This window comes from Talpa occidentalis, unplaced genomic scaffold (assembly GCF_014898055.3).
Source record: "Talpa occidentalis isolate TD23 unplaced genomic scaffold, MPIMG_talOcc4v2.1 talOcc4.7, whole genome shotgun sequence".
NCBI lineage: Eukaryota > Metazoa > Chordata > Mammalia > Eulipotyphla > Talpidae > Talpa > Talpa occidentalis.
Window position 1 is genome coordinate 106,950,387 of NW_023605083.1, and position 16,897 is coordinate 106,967,283.

General features: G+C 50.1%; 1 pseudogene; it reads left to right on the forward strand.

Moving 5' to 3' along the window:
• Positions 1-1,734: 1,734 nt before the first annotated feature.
• On the forward strand, positions 1,735-4,042 carry LOC119231539 (60S ribosomal protein L27-like; annotated as a pseudogene).
• The last annotated feature ends 12,855 nt before the right edge of the window (positions 4,043-16,897 follow it).

Genomic DNA, 16,897 nt, shown 5'->3' on the forward strand with positions numbered 1-16,897 from the left:
ATGCAAGATGTGTCCACACTGACCCAATAACTCAGTGTTCTGCATATTCCTCAACAGTTGTGACTACCACAGGTTTGAACCAGAAGTGTCCCAGAAGGTCCAAGCTTACCTGGGAAGATCAAAGAGAGCTAGACTGCACTTGACTCCTGTGCCCTGCTTCTGGCACTGGTAGAAACTTACCCACTATGGACATTGTCACAGCCCACTCCAGATTTTTCCTGTGAATTGTGTTCACAGGCTGAGGCAAGGGAGAGTCCACAATTTCCAGGGGCTCAACACCACCCCACCTTCATCCAAACCACTGACTCCTCTACCTTCTGGTCCAGAGATGGCTACTCCAGCAAATAGAAAATTCCCGAAATTCCTCCAGTGCACATTCCCTACAATAAAGTTACCCCCTCTGCTCTGCATGATTCCCCCCCACCCTGCAGCTTCCATGCACAGCCACACCCCTTCGGCTCCAAGGTTCAATGTGATGGCAACAAGGTTGGGGAACATTAAGAGGCTAAGGAAGCCGGCTACTGCTCCCCTGGGCAGTGGCTAGTACAAAACAGAAAGAGGGTAAGACTCCAGGCTCAACAACTAGATATGCACAGACACAGCGGCCTTGGCAGCTCCCCCGACCCCACCATGCTCGTCCCAGCGACTGTCTAAGACGGTCTCATACCTCCTCTGGCGTTAGCCGGAGACGCGGTGTCCAACCTGGAGAAAGGCGGGATCAGAGGCCAGACAGGATGGTTTGCGTGGTTGGGCCGACCCCTGCTGGCCAGAGACGCGCGTGACCACGCGGGCCCGGCGCCCCGCGCCACTAGAGGGCGCGGGAGGAGCCAGGCCCTGGCCTAGGGCGCTCGCGGGGGCTGGCAGCTGGCTGGCGCCAGGCCCGGCGCGCAAGGCGAGGCTGTCTCGCGGAGGTAAGAGTAAGTCCAGTGAACATCGCCCAATGGCGACAGAGTGTCGAGAGTGTGCAGACGAAGCAGGCGACTAGATGGGCAGGTGTCCGCGGTGCCAGAGCACGGCTGACATGCCGGTGTAGGCTCCAAATGCCACTGGCTGTCCAGGGGCAGTTTCCGTGGTGTGGTGTCCCCGCCCCACGCTTCCCGGCTGCCCCGGGGGTGGCGATCCACCCACAGCAGCCTGCTGAACGCCTAAGCATACCTGGTACTTTGTTGTTTGTTGTTGTTTTTTTAAAGATCTATTTATTTATGCCTACAAGAGCTGGGGTACAGGCCAGAGATGCGGGGCGGTGGGGGTGATTTGAGAGGATTCACCAGACAGGGTGGGGAGCAGAACAGGCAGATCTACTGAAATACACTGCTGAGGGGAGCAGCGGGCGAGACAGGAGAGGTCTGCTGTGCCATGTGGGTTTCTCCCTGGCCGGCCGGGGACAGAATTTGTGCTGCAGAGGCCGTGGATTGCTTCATAGTGCGGTGCTTAACCCCTTGCACCACCAGGGAGGCCCCGTACCTGATACTTTGCACGAGACCAACTGCCCTGCACCTGTCCAGATGACCCCGCAATAGGGTGCCAAGGTCAACTCTAATCATCTGACATGGCTGTGCGTTGCCCTTAGCAGCCTGAGGTGGCTGCCTGGGGTTGATCCAGTTGGGCATCTGCACTGCACCATGATATCTCTGCTTCTTTCTGCAACTCTAACACCTGCATCCCTCCCCAGGGTATAGGGGACTGAGGTGAGCACCAGAAGTGTCTAGGAGGGTTTTTAAGGGACCTACTGCCATGCACGAGACTTGTACAGAAAGCCTCCATCTTCTTAGAGAACGCCTAAGTGATCACCAACAAAATGTTAGAGGCACCATGGAGAAAGGCCATAATGATGAGGCTTTGGAGAGAAATGAGGAACTACTGGGAATGGAAGAGAGGTGATCCTTATGTGAAAAACTGACCTAAATGGGGCCATTTTAAATGAGAGTCAGAGTTGTTGTGGTACAAAAACTGCTTATTGTCTGTTTGGTCAAAAGACCCTTAACTGTGTGAAACAGCAGTTGTTTTCAGGAACCCCTGTTTCAGAACGCAGCAGGAGAGCCACCTTCCTTTCTGATCCCAGAGACTGATGACAATGGACTTTACCAGAGGGTAGAATCAGCCACACTTTATGGACAGCTAAAAAAGCGTGAGTGTATTAATACCAGCTCTTCTCCTTAACCACTTACCTCATCTTCCTCTTTTCCACAAAATCCACCTAACTTTTACCCCTTCTGAGGAACAATTTAGGTTTCTACTTGAAATTGTGTACCCCAAGTTGCAGTCCTTTAATCCCAAGTAAGTGCTTGTTTGCCTCTCATTTTGGCTTTTTATTTTTATGTGAACACTTGCTATAAAGCAGCAAAGAAATCGACAGAATTGCATTTGTTTTCCAGTGTTTTCTGTAAGATATATTTGGAAATTGGATATTAGCTGAAGGAATTTCTAAGCAAGGTCTTGAAGATGTGACTTGGCTCTTGACTGCTTACACTAAAATCAGAAAAGTGACTTCAAGATGGAACTGCCAAGCGAAAAGGGAGCAGAACTTAAAGATTCTCTGCCTAGCCCCATTGCAAAAACTGAGAACATGAAAGTTATAGCCAAGTGACCATTTAATCAGGCGATTACCGTGGATCAGCCTTCTCAATAGACATCGGGCACTGTTCTTCACAGCAGTAGAACAATGGGAGAATGATCCGAAGTCCACTCAGAGATCCCCAGGGTGGCCACTCCAGGCCCAGGGTAGAGAGGCTCCAGGACAGAATAGTCTCAAAGGCTGTGTCTGCCTCTCCGACTCAGGCAGGCCAAGATGCCCACCAATGCCTCGCACAGAGAGCTGCAGACACAGAATCTCAACCAGAGAGCCACTGTTGTCCTATGCGGCCAAAAAGCCATCCTAGTGGGCCTGGAAGACAACACGAGTCCAGGCAAACTGGGGAGCCAGGACCACTACCCCAATGGGTCTATTGTTTAGCGTTGTTTGCCCTCTAGATTTTGGATTTACTTGGGAGATGTGTGATCCCTTTCTTCTTTCCTGCTTCTCCCTTTAGGAAAAGCATCAGTTGTACCTCCTCTGACCTCCTGCCAGTTGCTGTTTGATATGGTTTCCTTCCGGTGGCCCTGATTTTGAACTTTGAGATTATCCCATATCCAAACACTTAAGACAAAAGGTGGGCCAGGTGACTTTCGTCTGCGGATTCCCAGTGGCACATGGTACATACAAATTTGGTGTCTGAAACTGCTGAGAAAAGAGTTTGATGTTCATTGATGCCTGTATACCACTTAATCCTGGGGAAGCCTGTATACCCTAATCCTGTGAGATTAGGGCAGGGAAGATGAAGACTGGCCCCAGGAGTGAAGTCTGAGAAATACAGTGAGTAGGGACATTTTTGTGAGCTATTAAGCACTACGCTATTAGTACTAGAACTATTTGTTTAGTACTACCAGTTCTAAGACTGCTTACTTTTTATAGCTTCAGACTTTTCAAGCATGCTTTACAGTCCAGAGTATTTAAACAGGTTGAATACAATTACATATTCATGCTCAGCTGCGATGACATTTTGATTGGAAAGAATTGGTGAAAGGGTCTGTAATTTAACATGGAAATCACCTATTGATTAGATGAGAAGTAGTGGTAGACCTGAGTGTTGTGGTCAGAATAGGCAAGTTCACAACACCTGGGGAGGTGGTGCTGGTTCTGGTCCCATGTTACTCCAGACACAAAGTAGCCATCACGAAGAACACTGACATAACACCGCACCACCCCTATAGCTACATGCTGGTGGCTGGAATTGATCACTATCCCTTCGGAGTGACCCAATGGCAAGAAGAAAACTTTCAAAAGGCCAAAGATCAAGTCTTTTGTGACAGTGTATAATGACACTCACTGCACACCCACAAGGTACCCTGTGAATATCTGGAAAGCCCTTTGGACAGAACTGTCCTCCACAAGGATGTCTTCAAAGACCCTGCTCTTAAAGCCAAGGCCCCACGAGAGACCAAGGTCAAGTTTGAGGAGAGGTACAAGACCTACAAGAACACATGTTTTTTGCAGAAGCTGTGATTTTTGATGTTTTGTTTCAGTCATTAAAAAAACAAAAACCACCTCAAAACATGTTTTGATTGCGCCATATTACTGGCTTTGCTCTGGTGCCAGCCTCTTCCCTCTTTGGTCTTGGCTCACTTCCAAGACTCCCTCCCTCCTCCACAGTGCCTCCCCATCTGCTCAGGGAATAAGTCCCCTTCCTTGACCAGTGTCCCATTTACCATTCCAGCCTCCCTTCCCACCATTCTCTGCTGTCACACATCAACACCACAAGGCCTGAAAATACCGCACACACAGAATGCTGTCTTGTAGCCCCAGGTCTCTGTTTGGACTGTTTCTGTCCTATGGATTGCCCTTTACAGGGTCATTTCAAGACATTCTTCCTCCAGGAAGCTTTCCCTGATTCTACCACCCGCAGCAGACTGTACATAGGTCTGCTTTTCCCCTTCCCCAACTATCCTATAATGGTCTGTTTGTATATGTTTCCTCCTCAGAACCAAAAACCACAGGATAGAGCTATGTTTTCACTTATCACTAAACCCTCAGGTCCTAGCACCTGCCTACCTCTGTGGCAGTGCTCAGTAAGCCCTGGATGAATGAGTGACTAACAAATGAACTTTTCTCCCCAGGACTCCTATTGGCAGTGGGAACCAGAAAAGGGGGGAGGGGGGAGGTGCACACCCACTATGAGTAGTTCATACCATTCTACAAATTTCCAGAAAGAGACCCTAGAAACCAAAGCAGGCAGAAGAGAACTCAGACTTCATCAGTGAGACTGGTGCTACAGCATGTAGTCTCCTCAACAACCCAGTGAGGCACAGCTCTGACCTTACCCACTGAATGGACAAAGATGTCTAAGAGAAGGTTCCAGCATCACAAAGTTAGGAGCTGGTGGAGACAAGACTTTAAATTAGGTCTGTTCTCCCTGATGTCTTGATCTCCTTTGGAAAATTATCACGTACAGCCCAGTCTTGCTGCTTCAACCATTGTTCTTAGGATTTGCAACATGTCTCCTTCTGAAAGAGTCAGGCATTCACAGACTACTTTCCAGATAAATCTGGGTAAAAATAGCCTCAGTCATCTCACTATGTATACACGGACCCATTTTCTATTTCCAAATCCTCCAATCAATTCTAGTTTCCCTGATGGGAGACCACAGAGCTAAATGTGATGAAAGGTGGTCAGGAAGCGGGAGGGTAATTATCAGCCTCCTCCCCAACTCCATCCCATGAGTGGGAGGCTGCACTCTGACTTAGGGACTAGAATCCTCTCCCTCCTGGTTGAGCACTTCCCCTGACAAAGGGAAGTTTTGAAGATGCAACAATTTGCCCCACAGGCTTATTGAGGAAATGAGAAGCATGAGACCCAGCTTGCTGTGTCCCCACTAAACTTATCCCTCTGCCTAATTCCCCACCCACCCCATCCTAAGTCTTTCTACCAGGCAGAGGTTGAGTCCCCACTGGACTATGGCGCCCAGCAATGCCCAAGGACTTGACTCCTTCACAAAGATTCTTTGCGGCTAAAAATTATCCATTTATTTGCAAATGGTTCAAAAACAATGAGGCATTTATCTAGGATTAAAGAATCCCAACTTAGGCTACACAGTTTCAGGTAGAAACCTAAAATGTGTCCCAAAAGAGGTAGAAATGAGCTGGATTTTGTGAAACAAGGGTATTTGTGGGTTCGTAATAGAGACAACAAAATAAAGAGAATAGTAAAAATGTGGCAAATTATTAACAATAGTTGAATATGAGTGATGGGTTAACTGAGGGTCCTGGTGCCACCTTATATTAAAAATTGAGCATAGTTATTTTTAAAAGTGCCCTCTTCTGCATCAGATCTCCCTTGTGGCATTCCTATCATACAAACATGCTGGAGCCACACCGCCTACAGGTACTTTCAGATGGCACAGTGCCATCCACCTCCACCTGATTTCTCAGCTCTTCTTCAAGGGAACACACACTTGGCGACAACTGATATCTGCACTCCCTACCCGTTATGTTAGGGGGAAAGGATGTCAAAGGGGGGAATTGTTAGGGGGGGGAAAGGATGTCCTAAAGCTAATTCCATACAGGCTTTGTGGACTCCACCCCCACCCCAGGCCAAAGCCAAAGACACTGGGAACTCCAAATCCCATCACCACCAAAGGGAAGGTGGCTGGGACCTGAGGGTGGGGTTAAGCAGCCAAGTGAGTATAAAGACAGACACGTGGGCTTTGGGGGGAGGTCCCCCATTTTGGCTCTCCACCAGCTAGCAGCATCCAGCCAGCTCTGAGAGTGACTTTGGGTTTCCAGGTCGGCGGATCGGGTAGGACGCATTAAAGACTTTATTTCCCTATTTTCTCCCTGAGTTGTACATTTCCTCAATTCCCTTTCCCTTGTAAATAAACCTTTTATTAGCCTTTTGTGTGTGTCTGTAGTGGAGTATTAATAAGTCCCTTGTAAGGGCGCGGGTGAGGACCCACAGCCAGGAACCCGCTCAATATCGGGGCTGCTCTATAACAGTTAGACACAAACTGCTCTGGTAGCTGAAAAGTGACCACCCCTTAAGTGAAATACTCCACTTATGGGTGTTGAAGGGGACTGCTGTGGCCTGGGGACCAGGGACAACCCTGGGACAGTGTCCCAAAAGGGACACAAGGCTACCTGGACCTTGAGAGCTCGTTTGGACGTTCTACCACAGATGCGTGAATTGCAAAGACTAAGGATCCACAGCGGGAAACGGGTGGCTCATTTCCCGACTGCTGTTGAGGGTTTCCTCATGGATTTCCGTGAATTGGAAGGAGTTTTTCCGAGAGCTTCAGTTCCTGACAAGAGCCCGCCCGCCCCTGCCTGTGTGATAGGCAGCCCCTCCGGGCCCAGCAGCACCTTCAGCGCCGGGATGGGGGTGGGGGTTGGGTTTGCTTTCCCGGGGTTGCAGCAAAACACCCCCGGGAGGCCGACGCCGTCCCGCCTACATCTCTTGCAAGACGCGCCGGCCCCAATCAGAGGCGCAGGCTGTCGAGAGACGCGGGCCTCACCATCGCCGGAGCTTCGAGAAAGGTCCTACAGAACCCCTCTCCAGCCCAGGTCAACCTCGCCAGGGAAAGAAAGGCAAGGTCTGTCCTCCGGCAAATGTTATGGAGCTGCTTTTTCACTGTCTGCCCCGCACTGAGCGAGCGCTGGGGCCGCAGGGAAAAGCCGACCTGGCTGGAGGTGTTCGTTCCCTGAGGTGGGGCGACTGGACGGCGCGCACACCTGCCGAGCGGCCTCTGCAGCCAGAATGCCACACCCCGCCTAGGCGGATCTGGGTCCGGGAGGCTTGGGGCATGGGCTGATCCGAGAAGAGTCCCAGCCGGAAGATTGTGACGGGTGTTGCGCGGCCCGGCCCAGAAGGAAGAGGGTTATAGGGACGAAGTCAGGTTTCAGCGGAGGCCCTGGGGCTGATCCCAGCACCGGAGGGGATGCCAGCCGGTTAAGGGTGCTTGTGTCACATGCGCTCACTTTCCTTAGAGCATAAACCGCAGCAGTCTTTAAATGCCTCCCCATCTTTGGCTGATCTGCCTTAGGCCCCAAACATGAACAAGGTCCTCACCACCACCACCACCCACCCCTTCCCTTCCCCGCGCCGCAACTCCCCGCCCCGCGCCTGCTTAAGGCCAGCCCCCAAACCCCGCCCGGTCGCATCCGTGAGAAGTTCCGGCTGAGGCTAAGCGCTTCCAGCCGGCCGTGCAGGCGCTGTCCAGCCCGCGGTGCTGAAACATCCCGGGGCCCCACCGCCAGAGAATGGAGAGTTGCCCCTGGCAGCACCCACCATTCCCAACCTCACAGACTCCAGGCCTCGCCAATGGCGCAGCCAGAGAGTTGCACTAATGCCCAGGACCAAACCCATAGTGAATCTACCATGCTCTGGCTTGCCCCGGGACCCCACAGTGACCACAATGGCATCCCAGGGTCCAGTTCTACTCCACAAATACAAGGCATGAACTAAGAATGAGGAAGTCATGGGACCCAGAAAATGGAGGATCTGTTTCAGCAAGTGTAGAGGAGGGCCCTGGGAACCCCCAGCTGAAGGGGCAGAGATGCCCTAAAGTGACATTTGCACAGAGCAGCACTAAGCAGAAGTCACAGTCAGAGAACTAAGAAATACAATAGAGGTGTCCAACAGCAGACTGGATAAAGCAGAGAAGTGAATAAGCGTGTTGGAAGATAAAGCAATAGAACTCACTTAGGCAGAGCAGCAAAATGAAAAGAGAATTTTAAAAAAAGATATTCTAAGAGACCTCAATGACAACATCAGGAGGAAAATGCTCATACACTAGAATTCCCTGAAGAAGAAGAGTCAGAAAAAAAATTTTTGAGGAAATAATCACTGAAAACAATGCCAATCAGGGCTGGAGGTGGTCATTGTGGTATAATGCAGCCTCCCTGGCAGAACAGGTAGAGGGACCGTCTGAATATTCTAAACTAGCAACAGACAAAAGAAGCAAAAAAAAAAAACAAAACCTGTGATATGGATTGCACATTTTCTCTTCTGGCTCAAGTGGCCCCACCTCCCAGGATCCCAGGCTCACACCAGCAGGAGTCTGGGACCAGAGTTTCTGTGGACTTCCCAAGTGTGTTTACTCACATTCCTGTGGGTCCCTGAGGCCCTGCTGAGGAAGGAAAGAAGGCAGCCCTGACCTCCAGAGCTGATCTGACACACACAGTGAGACCTCAGAGTAGCTACAGACTTGTCTGACACTCACAGCCAGTCATTTTCTTCCCTTGTTGGACACAATCACAGAATATGAATCTCAGATAAGGTTACTCTGAGATCATGATAAAACGAGATAAAACATGGAAGGCCACTTCCTAATTTTGTCTAAGCACAGACAAAATCAATGTCACTGTGCCGCCGCCCATGACATACCAAACATGCCCCCTTTTGGCTAAAATGAGTCACAGCTACTTGTCCAACAGCTGTATAAAGATATAATTCATGTAGCATATAGCCATCCATTTAAAGTGTACAATTCAATGACTTTCATTATAGTCACAGAGTTGTGCAATCACGGCAAACTCGGAATACTAACCCCTACCTCAAAAGAAACCATGCATCCCTTCCTTATTACCTCCAAATTTCCCTCCACTCACCTGGGCAACCTCTAATCAACATTCTGTCTCTATGGACTTGCCTCTGTGGACATTGCATACAAATGGAACCTAAGGCATGTGGCCCTTTGCGTCAGTGTTTCCAAGCTCCATGCATGACTGCAGCCTGTATCAGCACTTCACTCCTGCAGTGACTAATTTTACATGTCAACTTAACCAGGGCACAGTGTGCCAGATATTTAGTCAGACATTATTCTGGGTGTTTCTGTGAGGGTGTTTTTTTTTTTTTTTTTTTTTGTGAGATTGACATTGTAATTAGCTGACTGAGCCTTTCAGCCAGAACCACCATCTTCTATTCAGTCCCAAAATGGCCAACACAAAGGGAGAGAGGAGAGGTGCCCCTATATGTTTTCCAGGCCTGTCAGGAGTTGCTCCTTTGCCCACATACATGCGAATCTACAAGAAAGGTGGCACTGTGAACATCAAAGGGATGGGTGCTCTTCAAGAAGGAATACCCCACACACATTCTATACACAACACACATTCTGTGATATGCACAACCATCTAGATGAATCTCAAAATGATTATGTGGAATGAAAGAAGTCAATAAGAGACAGGAAACAGGTTGTCTCCAAGAAAAAGAGGAAATTCTCTTCCAAGGAGGTGCCACTTAGCAGTGAACCTGAAGAGGCTGCTGCTCCAGGAAAAAGTTCCAAAATATGTTGCAGGAAAATTGGAATGGCCCTTTTACTCATGGGCACACCCCATGATGTATGTCACTCCCCAATTCATCCCCTTGAACACCATAAAAACAAGACTTCATAAAAAATGAAAAACAAGAAGCAAGTACACACTGTAAAGTTACAGCTGATGCAATTCTATAAAATGCAAAGTAATCAACAGGAAGCACATCATGGGCTCCTTGAGGATTGGGGTTGGGAAAAAAGACGAGGAGTAATTACAAAGGGCCAAGAGGAATGTTTGGGGGTGTTGGATACATATGTCAACTATCACGATTGTGATGATGTTTTGTGATGACATTAAAACTTATTAAATTATATACTTTAAGTATGTGGCTTATTGTATGTCAGTATTCCTGAATTAAGCTGCTTTAAGATTTATTTTTATTTATTTATGCATACAAGAACTGGAGTGTTGGCCAGAGGTGTGGGGTGGGGGGTGGTGGTTGAGAGGATTCACCAGAGACAGAAAGGGGAACAGAACAGATGGATCTGCTGAAATACACTGCTGAGGGGAGCAGCGGGAAAGACAGGCGAGGTCTACATCGCCATGTGGGTCGCTCCCTGGCAGAGACTAAACTTATGCCAGCCACAGTGGCTGGGGACAGCTTAATAGTGCTACGACTTTAAACCCTGCACCACCAGGAGGGCCCTAATTAAAGCTGTTTTAAAAAATAAAAACTCTCAAGTGATCTGCCCCCCAAGCATAGATCATCATTTTGATGGACAAATTCAACTGTAGTTATGCAAACAAAAAATATAAGAGAGATCATTTCAAAAGATGCACATAGTTTACTCCTTTCTGTTCCTGGACTGAGGTCCAGGATGGAGATGCCATCTTGGGACCCATCAGCCAGTCTCAGCTCCTGGCTGCCTCTAAAAAAGTATAGGGGGCCTCCCCGATGGCACAGCGGTTGATAGCTGGGCTGCAATGCTGTCCGCAGCCTCTGCAGCACCAGTTTGATCCCTGGCCGCCAGCGAGGATCCACATGGTGGGCAGACCTCTCCTGCCACACCTACTGCTCCCTCAGCAGTGTACTTTGTCAGTCTGCCTGCTCTGCTCCCGGCTCTGGCTCTGGTGAATTCTCTCACTCTCCCACGCTTCTGACTGTGCCCAGTGTTTGTATAAATAAATAAATAAATCTTTAAAAAAAAATGCAAAGTATAGGTATTTCAAAAAGATTTTAGACAGTTTGAGGTACTTTTTTTTTTAAGATTTATTTATTTATACAAGCACTGGGTACAGTCAGAAGCGCGGGAGGGTGAGAGGATTCACCAGAGCCAGAGCAGGGAGCAGAACAGGCAGAAGGACTGAAGTACACTGCTGAGGGGAGCAGCGGGCGGCAGGAGACGTCTGCTGGGGAGCAGCTGGGATCAAACCGGCGCTGCAGAGGTTGCAAGCAGCTTCGCAACCCAGCACTCAACCGCTGCACCACCAGGGAGGCCCAAGTTTGAGGTACTTTTTTTTTTTTTAATAGAGGCATGTTTTATTTATTTATTTATTTGTTTGTTTGTTTGTTTTGTTTATACATGCACTGGGTACAGTCAGAAGAGCGGAAGGGTGAGAGAATTCACCAGAGCCAGAGTGAGGAGCAGAGCAGGCAGAAGGACTGAAGTACACTGCTGAGGGGAGCAGCGGGCGGCAGGAGAGGTCTGCGCGCCATGTGGGACCCTCCTCCAGTGGCAGGGGAGAAGCTGGGGATCGAACCGGCGCCGCAGAGGTCGCGGGCAGCTTCGCAACCCAGCGCCCAACCGGGGAGGCCCTGAGGTACTTTTTAAGATAACTTGTTTATTTTTGCTGAGTGTAGAATTTAACCCTTACAAAGAAGAATAATATATTCTTCATAAAAAAGAAAAATGCACATGAAATTATACTCCTAAAACATATACAGTGCTCTAACCTAATTTACCTCAATTCAAAACCAACAAAAAATGCATTTCAAATTTTTAAATAAAGTTATTGTCACTGTTGACAGGTTGCTAATTGATCTACTGACACTTTCATTTTTCTCCCTTTTCTGTTTCAGGAGGAAATTATTAGCCACTGGAATGTGATTAACTTGGAAACACACACAGCAGTTTCATGCTGAGAGTGAGTATTTGACTGTTTGGCCTGAGGCAGCAGAGAGGGCAAAGGAGAAAGACTATGGTATGAGACAGCCCTGAGTCAGAATGCTGGCTCAGCTAGCTGGATGGCTTCAGGCAAGCCAATGAATCTCTCTGAGCCTTGCATTTCTTAAGCATAAAATCAGGTCACATCACCCACACTGCATGGTTGTAAGAGTAATACTGTGATGTTGGTAATTCTGCCACACTCAGTTAAAGGAATCCAGCTGTTTATAGATAGGTGCTAACAAAGGTATTAAGACAGAATTTCAGTTCCCAGTTTCTATTAAGAGGGTCAGAGAGGGCCTCCCTGGTGGTGCAGGCGGTTGAGCGCAGTGCTGTGAAGCTGTCCGCAGCCTCTGCAGTGACGGTTCGATCCCCGCCAGCCTTGGAGCAACCCACATGGCGAACAGACCTCTCCTGTCTCGCCCGCTGCTCCCCTCAGCAGTGTATTTCATCAGTCTGCCTGTTCTGTTTCTGGCTCTGTCTCTGGTGAATCCTCTCACCCTCCCGCACCTCTGGCCTGTACCCTGGCTCTTGTATAAATAAAATCTTTAAAAAAAAAAAAAAAAAAAAAAAAGAGGGTCAGAGAAAGCGGCCTCCCTGCTGGCACAAGGAGTTAAATCTCAGCACTACGAAGCTATCAGCAGCCACTGTAGCATTTCAATCTCCGGCCAGGAAGCTGACTCACATGGCGTGGCAGACCTCTCCTGACTTGCCCGCTGCTCCCCTCAGCAGTGTATTTCAGTACATCCACCTGTTGTGCTCCCCACTCTGTCTCTGGTGAATCCTCTCACCCCCTGCACCACTGGCCTACACCCCAGTTCTTCTATGCATAAATAAAAATAAATCTTTAAAAAAAAGAGAGTCAGAGAAATCTAAGGTTATAAAGAATGTTTCTTTTTAAGGTTGAAGACTGAACAGTGTGAAGGAAAATCCCTTCTACCAGGCTTCCTGTTCCGGGGCTCCTGTCCACTGATTCACTCATTGCCCGGAGACAAGGTTCCTGGGGGAATAAACCGTTTCTGGCCTCTGAGACTGGTCCTGCCCAAGCGCCCATGAATATGTGGGCCTTTCAGAGGAAGCTAATGTTCTGGACCTGTCTCCAAGTTCCCTGGAGCAGTCCCAGTGATTACACCATCAGGAAGCTACAACACAAGTGGGGGAACCCCCTCAGAGTACTGCCTCGCGGAGACTGAGCAATGGCATGACTGTACTGTTCAACCACAGCTCCCAGCCCCACACACTGAATGGCAGCAGGCAAGAAGCACATGCCAGGACCACAGGAAAAGCCAGGACAAGACCCTTTCCTAATCCTGCTGGGTGAACAGAAGCCGCCCCTCTTCAGGGCTTTAGGTTTGGATTATTTACACCAATACAGTTAAAACTTTAGCAGAACCTCTTTGCTTGTTTAAATGTGCTAGCTAAGTGTTCTGGCATGGCCTCAGAATTTTTCTTCTCCCCATCCCGACCCTACCTCCACTCCCTGCCCCTTAACCTCAGAAGCCTTAGTTTCTGCTAGTTTTTATAAGAATCCTCCACATCCGCTGTGCAAATGAACACTATCAGTCTCTGTTGTCCTGACTTGCTTTACTACACATAATTCCCGTGAACTCCTTTCATTTTGCTATAAACAGCAACATTCCACTCTTCCTGATGGCTGAATAGTATTCCATGGCGCGCAGAGACCACATCTTCTTAATCCAATCCTCTATCCGTGGGCACTTAGGTTGTTTCTCTGGATTTTTAATTAACTTCCCTTCTAGAGAACTGAGCATCATTTTTGTTGACAGCCTGTTGTCTCGAACGGCATTATATTTAATGACTTTTTTGTTGTTATTGCTGCGACTTTTTCCCTTTTCAAATTTCAGGACTCTAATGTATCTCCCTTCCCAGCCGAAGAAGTGGTCATCAAGTAAGTGACCCGAGGTCACCGTTTGCATATTAAGGGCAACCAAGAGAGAGCAAGACAGAAGGTGCCTGGAACCCCAGGCGGGGGAGCTGCAGCGCGGGGTTCAGGAACCCAGCCCCCCAGTCCTGCTTTTAGCACAGCAGCAACACTGGCAAATAACTCTTTTTGAAAACTACTGCTGCCAACCAGAGGCCGAGGGCGCGGGGACGGGGCTCAAGAGGCCCGCGACGCCAGCTCAGCAGGGGAGCCTGGGGGGCATCTGGGCGCCGCGGGGTGGGGGGGCGGGGCGGGGTGGGGGGGCGGGGCGGGGTGGGGGCGACGCGGAGCCCGACCTGCCGGGACGCGCCACCCCGCCCGGGGAGGGGCTCCGGGGTCCCCGGGCCCCAGGCGGCGGGGCAGCGCCTCTGGGCTCCCAGTACCTCGTGAGGACGACGCCGCGCGGGGGCGCCACTCGGGGGCGCCCAGTCCCGGCTCCCGGCTCCGGCCCCGAAGCTCCCGCCCCACCCAGCCCGGCCCCCGGCCCCCGGCCCCCGGCCCCCACGCCGGGGCCGACTCGCGCCCGGCGCCGCCCGGCAGGGAAAACCAATCGATGGGACCCGCTGGGTACTCAAGACCTAGGAATAGAGCGCCGCGCACTCGATCGGCGGACGGTCCAGGTCCAGAGCTCGCTGGAGGGTCTGGTGCTAAGTTGATTGGTGGTTGCTTCGTAGGTCGTTGGGTGTTGAGTTTCCTTGGCGTGGAAGGAAGTTGTCCTCAAAGATTTGGGGTCCGGGGGCCTCCTTGGTGGCGAAGAGGCGTTAAGACGCAGCCTAGGAAGCTAACGGCAGCCACTGCAGCACGAGTTCCATCCCGGGCCAGGGAGCTACCCACATGGCGCGGCAGACCTCTCCGGACTCGCCTGCTGCTCCCCTCAGCAGTCTGTTCCCCACTCTGTCTCTGGTGAATCCTCTCACCTCCCACCAACGCCCCGCACCTATGGCCTGTACCCCAGTTCTTATATGCATAAAAATAAAATAAATTTAAAAAAAAGAGTTCGGTTCCCAGAAGAACACAACACTGTCCCTGGCCCTCCGCCTCCCTGTGTCACGGGTGGCTTGGGACAAGTCATCTTTCTGTGTCAGTTCTACCTATAAAATGAATGGCTGGAACAGAACCTCTCTACTATCCCTTGCTTATCCAGGCCCTGCAAACCCAGTTCTAGTCTCTGTGTTTCTTGGGCTGATGCCAAGGGTTAGTGGTTATAGTCTTTGAACAGTAATACACACTGCAGGCAGGTTTTTCCCAGCTCAGGACACCATCTCTGGGGAAACAGTGGCATAGGAAGAAAAAAAATGACATGTTCATGAGCATGAGCAAATATTGTGTTCTTCTGTGTGTGGCACTAGGATGATTCTGGGTGCCCAGGGAAGAAACAAGCATGGTGCACCCCAGTTCACGACTATGCCTGCCCCATGAGACTGTGCGTTCTACAGGGCGGAGATCTGCTCTCACCAGGTTGCTGTCATCAGGAAGGTTAGCGACCCCACAGTGATGCTTGCTCCTTCCTGGTGTCCATCCTGGTCGCTGCATAGAGACGTCCAGGTCTGTGATGCCATCTCTCCCCACAACTCACCCACCTGATCCCAGGCCTGTAGGCGCCTGGCCTCCCCTGGAACCACCAGCTCTTGCCCACCATGGATTGGCAAAAGAGCCAGTGCAGTCATTTCCAGTGCCATCTGCCCAAGGGAATTGCCTTGTCCTGACTGCCCCATTCTGAGAGGAACTTGGAAGTTTAAGAGGAGTCCAATTAGCTCTCTGAATTGGCCAGAATGCACCCATCACCCTCTGCATTTCAGCTGCCTCTCAAGCTGCCATCCGCTGTGATTCTTTTGCAGAGGTTTGTCTTAAGGTGACCAGCCATGCATGATCCATTGACGACTAAAGTTCTACCAAGAAAAATGTCAGCTTGGGTTGTACAGTTGCCCCTAGCAGATTTCCCTGGCACCTCAAGAGTGCTGTCCATCTCATGGTGCTGAAGCTTCCTATCATTCCCCCACCCCACCCCGGAAACTCCTCATCCCCCCACTGCAGCCTCCACTTAGCCATGATCTGTTCACAGCCAGGGAGAATAGGAGAAATGAGGGAAATTTGAATCCCACAGTCTGTGCTGGTTCTGACAAGAACTCACGCATTATGCACATGTTCCCTGCCCACTCCAGATCTGTCCTGTGACTTCTAAGGAGAGAATAACCCCAGGGAAGGTTTCCCTCAGTTTCCAGAGTTTCGACCCTTTTACAGCATCGAAGTTGTGCAGACCTGCCTGCCTGTGAGGCAGGGGAGGAAAATCTATGGATCCTTTCTCACTACATCCTCCTTTGATTATGGGTGAAACTAGTGTGTGTGGCCATCACCATCCTGTGCCTCTCAAAGTCCTGGCTGGGAGTAGAGTGCCAGCTGTTACCAATGTAGGGCATTGCAACTTCAGGCTCAAAAATTTTTTTAAGATTTATTTTTATTTATGCATACAAGAACTGGGGTGCAGGCCAGAGGTGTGGGAGGTGAGAGGATTCACCAGAGACAGAGTGGGGAACAGAACAGGCAGACTAACTGAAACACACTGCTGAGGGAAGCAGCGGGCGAGTCAGGAGAGGTCTGCTGCGCCGTGTGGGTAGCTCCTTGGCTGGGAAGTGAACTCAGGTTGCAGTGCTAGTGCTGGCGATAGCTTCATAGTGCTGAAACTTAACCCCTTGCGCCACCAGGAAGGCCCCTGACAGTGCAATCTTATTGTCACTCTCCTCCCCACCTTCCCAAAGAGGGGAAGACAAACTAATGCATGTAGTTAGAACCCGGGAAGAGCTTCTGAACTGTAAGGCCCGGGACTGTGAGGAGAGTAGAAGCAGCAGAGGGCGCCGTGTGCAAACACACCTGGGGAAGTGGCTCTAGGAGCACATTTAATCACAACCCCCCAGGACTCTGCAGGACTGCGGAGCCACCCCCTCTCGCTCAGCCTCACACATGCCACACAGGCACATCAGAGAGCAACGACTTAGAAGTCCAAATGCAG